The sequence below is a fragment of the Equus quagga genome, chromosome 13 (genome assembly GCF_021613505.1).
Source record: "Equus quagga isolate Etosha38 chromosome 13, UCLA_HA_Equagga_1.0, whole genome shotgun sequence".
Classification (NCBI taxonomy): domain Eukaryota; kingdom Metazoa; phylum Chordata; class Mammalia; order Perissodactyla; family Equidae; genus Equus; species Equus quagga.
This window is the reverse complement of record NC_060279.1, coordinates 85,599,745-85,607,809: the sequence shown is the minus strand read 5'-3', so window position 1 is coordinate 85,607,809 and position 8,065 is coordinate 85,599,745.

Sequence of the window (8,065 nt, the reverse complement as noted above, 5' to 3'; positions counted from 1 at the left end):
ACCCCTTGTCCTCTCCAGAAACCCACTGCATGCTTCTCAGCCTCAAAATCGCATGTCAGTGAACCCACAGGCAGCGATGGAAAACTCAACAGATTGGAACATGAGTACCGTTGTGGGTTGAATTGTGTCCTTCCCAAAAGTACATGCTGGAGTCCCAGCTCCCAGGACCTCAGAATGTGACCTTATTCCGAGAAGGGTCTTCACAGAGGTGATCGAGTGAAAGTGAGGTCATTAGAGTGGACCCTAATCCAACATGACTGTAGTCCTTATGAGAAAGAGCCATTGGGACAGAAAGGTGGACAGGTACAGAGGAAGACAAGGTGAAGAGACACGGGGAGAAGACCCCATCTTCAAGCCCAGGAGAGAGGCCTGGAACAGTCTCCCTCATAGCCCCTGAAGGAACCAACCCAGTGACACCTTGATCTTGGACTTCCAGCCTCCAGAACCTTGAGACAATGTATTTCCATTGTTTAAGTCACCCAGTCTTGGTATTTTGTTATGGCAGGCCTAGAAACTGATAGAGATTTTATTTTACTTTTTGTTTCTTTTTTGCAGGGGAAGATTAGCCCTAAGCTAACATCTGTTGCCAATCTCCCCTCTTTTTTCTTGCATTTTCCCCCCCAAAGCCCCAGCACATAGTTGTGTATAGTTGTGGGTTCTTCTACCTGAGCTGCTGCTACAGCATGGCTTACTGACAGACGAGTGATGCAGTTCCATGCCGAGGAATCGAACCCAGGCTGCCAAAGCAGAGCGCACTGAACTTTAACTACTAGGCCATCAGAGATTTTAGTACCTGGTAATGGGGTGCTGCTGTAACAGAAACCTAAAAAGGTGGACGTGGCTTTGGAGTTGGGGAATAGATAGAGACTGGAGGCGTTTTGAGGTGCATGATAGAAAAAGCCAAATTGCCTTGACGAGACTGTTGACAGGAATATAGACAGGAAAGGGAATTCTGAGGACTCAGGAAGAAGCAAGGGGAGCTGCAGAGAAAGCTTCTATCGTCTTGGAGAACACGTTTATCATTGTGAGCAGAAGGTTGGTAGAAGCTGGAGTAACAACACCACCAACAGATACCAGCGAATGAAGACCTTCGAGTCAAGCGTTCGAGTCCCTCGGGCCAAAGGGCCAGACCCCTCCCTTATGAAGATCCATCTGTGTGTTTCAACCCAAAATCACAGCTTGAATGAGTTCTTCAGTTACATGGGAATTGCCGAACATGATCTGTTACCTCCAAAGGCCGACGTCTCTTAAATGTTTTAAAATATTTAACTTACAACTAGGATATATGACCATATACTGGGGCTTTGAGGAGGAAAAAAAAAATGTTTAATACAGAATTTGTACTGGATCATGAATACAAATGTACTGGTATTCTGAGTTTGATTCTCTTAAATGTTTCTATATTTAATTATAAATTATAATTGTATAGAATAATATATATTATATATTATACTAGTATTATGTATAGTATATGATTATATTATAATCAACAGATTATATTAATAATATTATAGATATTATTATATTATGATATATTAATATGTTCTCAAACATGTCTATATTTAATTATAAATTATAAATACAATTAGATACATAAGTATATATAATTATCGCATGTAATAAATTATAACATTTACATAAATATATTAATATATTATATATACAACATTCATAATATTACATATATGTAACATAATATTTATACGATATATGTTATATCGTATAAATATTGCAATTTTTATAATATAACATATATGTAACAATATTTATATAATACAACATATTATATTATATATAAATATTATAACATTATCATTGGGATAATAATTATAAATTGTAATTGTATTTTGACAGGGGGCTGGCCCTGAGGCAGTGTGGTTAAAGTTTCGTGCACTCCGCTTTGGCAGCAGGAGTTCGTGGGTTCAGATCCCGGGTGTGGACTGACTCCACTCATCAGCTGTGCTGTGGAGGCATCCCACACACAAAGGGGAGGAAAATTGGCATGGATGTTAGCTCAGGGCTAATCTTCCTCAAGCAAAAAAAAAGGAGGGTTGGCAACGGATGTTAAATCAGGGCAAATCTTCCACACACACACACAAACACAAAATTGTAACTATATTTTGACAATGATAAATTGTCCCAGGGTTGAAAGCAGTTCCCCTGAGGAGATCATTTTACCAGTTGAGGAAACGTGGGGATAAGCCTTTCTTGATTAGCTGGGGTGGAGCCCTATCTCAGATTCAGTAGTGCATATGTAGGCAGTCTATTCTTTTCATATCTTTTGTGTGTGTATGAGGAAGATTGGCCCTACTTGAGGAAGGTTAGCCCTGAGCTAACATCTGTGCCCATCTTCCTCTATTTTGTATGTGAGATGCTGCCACAGCATGGCTTGACAAGCAGTGTGTAGGTCCGCGCCTGGGATCTGAACCCACAAACCCTGGCCGCCAAAGCAGAGCTTGTGAACTTAATCACCATGCCACCAGCCCGCCCCTCTCTTCATTTCTTTATGCACTGAACTTAGCATCGTGAGAAGGCTGGGGATGGGCATTCGCTTCTTCATCCAAGTAGAGGAAGTGTCATTCGTGGTTGAGAATGTGAGCTCTGAGCACGGACTTCCGGTGTGAAACCCTGGCTCCATCTTTTGTAGCTTGAGCAACTTGCTTGACCTCTCTGTGCCTCCGTGTGTTCAACCCTCACAAGAGCTCATGGCAGTATTTACTTCCTCGAGTCATCACGGGGAGTAAATGCGGTAATAATCCTTGCAAAGCCCTGGAAGACCGTCTGGCACACAGTCATAACTAGATCAGTCTTGTTGTTGTTATTATTTATCGAGTGGCACTTTGGGCCTGGCATACAGTAGAGAGTAAAACGGGACCCCCGATGAGCTGACAGTCTGGTGATGGAAACAGATATTAATCACATCATCACACTAATGAATGTGTAATTATAAACTGAGATAAGTGCTAGGAAAAGGGATCATGAGCAATTTTTTTTCCCACTTGACTTTGTGCCCTGCTAGCTCAGAGAAGCCCCAAGAGACAGCTGCCTCGGGGGAGGGGTTCTCTGGTCTTTGTCCAGTGGGGTCTTTACTCTGTGCCCTCTTTCTTACTGGGGGGTCTTCATGAAATCCCTAGAAGTGGGAAAAGGAAATAGAGACTCCCTCAAAGATGAATAACGGGAATCACAAAATACTACGGGATGATTTCTCAAAGCATTAATTGCATCTCATCATCATATTTTTTCAAGTGAAGGAAAATAGAAGCTTCTTGAAATCCACAGCCCTTCCTGTCTTTTTTGTACACATTTTAAAACTTTTTTGAACATAATTTCAAACTTCAGAAAAGTTGCAAGAATCTAAATAATTTGCAGAAGACCTGCATGCTCTTTTCTCAGCTTCACCTGTTGTTAACTTTTCACCTTACATCCAAATGTGTCTTTTAAAAACCCAACAAACATTTATTTTTAAATGGGAAATGCCTCATATATGCAAAAGAGTGTGTAAAACTCTAACATCCCAATTAAAGAACTAAAATTTAAAAACTCTCATTTTCTCAGAACGTAGGATAAGAAACGGAGCTGGGATCTTGGAAGCTACTGGTCTGATCCTTGCTGGAACCATCCTCACCACGCCCAACACTCACAGATAATCAACCACCAACCTGAATTTTAAAGAAATCATCCCCTTGCTTTTCCTTATAGTTTTGCAAACTATAATTCTATTCTTTTAAAAAATTGTTGTTACATTTTGCATATTTTTGAAGTTCATGTAAATGGAATCTTACCGTACATGTTTTCCTGTGTAATGTTTCTCTCTCTCTTTTTTTTTTTTGGTGAGGAAGATTGGCCCTGAGCTAACATCTGTTGCCAATCTTCCTCTTTTTGCTTGAGGAAGATTGTCAGTGAGCTAACATCTTTGCCAACCTTCCTCTATTTTATGTGGGGTGCTGCCACAGTGTGGCTTGACAAAGGGTGCTAGTTCCACACCCAGGATCTGAACCTGCAAACCCCAGGCCTCCGAAGCGGAATGCCTGAATTGAACAACTACGCCACCAGGCTGGCCCCAGTTTGTCTTTTTTTTTTAAGGCCAAAGAAGAGGATTCAGACTCATAGCCAGAGGGTCAGATAAGACCCACAGACATGTTTTGGTAGCCTTCATGATGTTTACAAAATTATTTATTTCATTGAGGTAAAATTCACATAACATAAAATTAACCACTGACCACTCTAAGTGAACAATCCAGTGGCAACTAGTGCATTCTCAAGGTTGTGCAACCATCACCTCTATCTAGTTCCAAGACATTTTCCTCACCCCAAAAAGGAAATCCTATACCCATCAAGCAGTTACTCCCCATTTTCCCCTTCTCCCACCCCTGAAAACCAGTCACTTGATTTCTGTCTCTAAGGATTTATCTATTCTGGATGTTTCATACGAAAACAGACGTTCAGACAAATACTTGCACACGAGTGTTCCTGGCAGCGCTATTCACAACAGCCCAAATGTCCATCAGCAGAGGGATGGACGGACCAAATGTGGTGTATCCATAAAATGGAATACTATTCGTTCACAGAAAGGAAGGAGGTACATGCCTCAACACGAATGAACCTCAAAAACAAATTTACTTTTGAGTTACTTTCCCATCTTTAAACATCAGAAGATTTTACATCAAAATCTGGGTTTCCAGGTTCTGTTGAGAAACGGAAGCTGGCAGCGTGGTGACCATAACATGGTATTTACACTTGTGGTTTTATTTCTTTATGTGAGTAGTCAATTTACCTGCACGTTGGAGGGAACCCTTGATGCCTTAGAACTTTGTTACATGCCCCCTGAAATTTGCACAGCTCTAGCAGAGGCCCAATAACGTGTCACACCAAATTTCCCACCAGCCCTGCCTGCCTGGGATGGGTTCATAATATGTTCTGTTTCCTACATTGCTTTTTTACTTAAGTGTGTATTAAAAATTATTCCATGTCAGTTGTGGTAGGTCAGCCCCCGAGATGGCCCATGTGAGTCTTGACTCTTGTTTATTCACACCTGTTATGGTTAATTTTATGTGTCAACTTGGCTGGACCATGGTGCCAAAGATTATTCTGGGTGTTTCTGTGAGGGCATTTCTAGAAGAGATTAACATTGAAAACAGTGCTCTGTGAGTAAAGCAGATTGCTCTCCATAATGTGGGTGGGCCATATCTAATCAGTTGAAGGACTGAATAGAATAAAAAGACTGGCCTCCCTGAACAAGAGAGAATTCCTCAGCAGCCTGCCTTCAGACATCATCTTCCACATTGGCTCTTCCCGGTACAGCAGACTGCCTTCACACCAGAACTGCAGCATTGGCTCTCCCGAGTCTCTAGCCAACTGGCATGGATTTGACTTGCCAGCCTCGATAATCACGTGAGCCCATTTCTTACCATAAATCTTCTTCTATATACACCACACATCTTATTGGTTCTGTTTCCCTGGAGAGCCCTGACTAACACAGCACCCTGTATAGTCCCTCCTATGCTGCGTTAGGATTGATCTGTGTGACCGATAGCATATGGCAGAAATGATGGTGCGTCCGTTCCAAGATTAGGTTGTAAAAGATATCATGGGTCTCATCTTGGTCGCTGTTTTATATTTCTCTCTCTCTCAGACTCTGGGGAGAAATGTATCTTGAGCAGCCCTCTGGAGAGGCCCAGGTGATAGGAAACTGAGGCCTCCTGCCAACAGCCATGGGAGTGACCTCAGGAGCCCATCCTCCAGCTCCCGTCACAGCCCTGGCCAACAGCTTGAGAGGTCCTGAGCCAGAGCCGCCCAGCTAAGCCCCATTTAAAGGTGTACAAAACAGTCCTAGCTTGTGGACTGCACAAGAAGAGTTTGCAGGATGGGTTGGGTGAGGTTTGTTGACCTCTGGTCTTGTTCACGGGGACTGGCTCCTGGGACAATAGCCTTCAAGGACTCTTCTCAGTCCCAGCCCTTGTTGGGTCAGGCCTGGCTCCGTCTCTGTCGCCTCTGCAATTGTCTGGAATAGCAGTCTGAGCTGACTGATACATATGTATATACCACATTTTATTCAATACTCTGTAACAGCAGTCTGAACTGATTCATGCGTATGTATAGAACATGTCTTATTTATCCATTCATCTGTTGGTGCACACTTGGGTTGCTTCTATCTTTTGGTTATTGTGAATAATGCTGATGTGAACACAGGTGTATAAATATCTGATGCAAATAGACACATTCGAGTCCCTGCCTTCAGTTCTTTGGGGTTATACCCAGAAGTGGAATTCCTGGATCACATAGTAATTCTATTTCATGAGTTCGAATCTGCTGGTCTGGATTTCTGTGGTGTCAGCTGAGGACTCCCAGCAAGAGAAGTTCAGCAAGGAATGGCTTTTAAGACGTCACAAGAGACACCATCTCATTTCCTGAAGGGTCAGCAGAACACAAACTGTGGGGCAGAAGACAGAGCCGGGGAGAGCACGTGACCTCCCCAGCTTTGCTCCGGTTCTCAAACTGTGGAACTGAACGAGGGTCTTTGGAATAGGGCAAAGGGGCGCCCATGTGCCTAGACCCCGCTCTGCTTTGGGGAGCCTCGTGGGGCTGGGCAAACGGCTTGAGGCTGGAAATGAGGGTATTTGTGTGGACACATGTAGGAGGAGATTGGGTTTCGGTAAGGAAATAATGATTACAGTCCTAAGTGATGTTGTATTAGACACCCGACTTAGGGCAGGAGCAGCTCAGTCTTAATTCTTCTCCATCTCCCTTTGGCTGGAGACAATCATTGGCCGCCACCTAGCTGCAAAAAATGGCAGCAACGACCTAGAGCAGAGACCACAGGAATAAAGGCTTTCGCCACTTCATTCCTTCAAATTGGGACAATTGCTCCTCGCAATGCTGCTTCTGTGTTCTGGTTATCTATTGATTTATACCAAACCACCCCAAACTTAGTGACATAAAACTACCATCATTTTATTACGCTTATAGATCCTATGGGTCAGGAATTTGGACAGAGCACACTGAGGATGGCTGTATCTGCTCCACGATATCTTCAGCTTCAGCTGAAGACACGGATGGTTGAGGGAGACATGAGCGGTAGGGCCCTGGAATCATCTAGAATCATCTGGAAGCTTCTTCACCTACATGTCTGGTGCCTAGGCTGGGATGACTCCAAAGCTCGGCTCAGCTGGGGGACAGTTGACTGGAGTCCCCACACATGGCCTCTCTGTGCGGCTTGGGCTTCCTCACAGTACAGTGGCCTCAGGATAGCTGGACTTCTTGCACGGTGGCTCAGCAAACAGGACAGAAATCAAATCACATTTCATGAATGACCTGGATTCAGAAATTGCATGAGATCATGTCTGCCAAACTCTGCTGGCCGGATCCACCAACATCTGAGGGGACAGGGTCATGGACCCCACCTCTTGAAGGATTGGGTGTCAAGTAATGTGCAGCGATGTTATAAAACTGTCACATTCTCCCTGAGGGTTTGATTGTAAAGAATAATTGCTTCATGGGGTGAAGCCAAATGGGAGTGATGATAGGGGGAAGGGGTGTCAGATGGACCAAGAATTCAAAATATGCATAAGACATATACTAAAAGAGATAAGGAAATATGTTAGCAATGTGAAACAAGAACAGTAATCCATAAAGCAAGAGTTTCATGGAAATGATAGATATGAAAATATGTGATGGTAAAATAAAGGATATAATATTCCCCTGTAACAGGATATACAGTAGAATGGATACAGGTGAAGAACAAATTAGTGAGAAAATCTGATTGAGGAACTTTTCCAAAAAGCGGGTATAATGATAATAATAGCCGAAAAAACAAAGCGATAAAGCCCATCGTGAGGTATAGGAGACAGCTCTATATCTAACAAGCTTCTTTGCTAAGAGAACCCTGAATTTTTTCAGATGTCAAGTGACCATCCACCAACATCTTGATGATACTTGGCCCTTTTCTGGTCCCAGGTGTGAATCTTGATTAGTCTAAGGCTTAGGAAGCCGGTGGTTCTCAAAGTGTGGGCCCCAGATCAGCAACACCAGCATCACCTGGGAACTGGTCAGAAACGCAACATCAGCG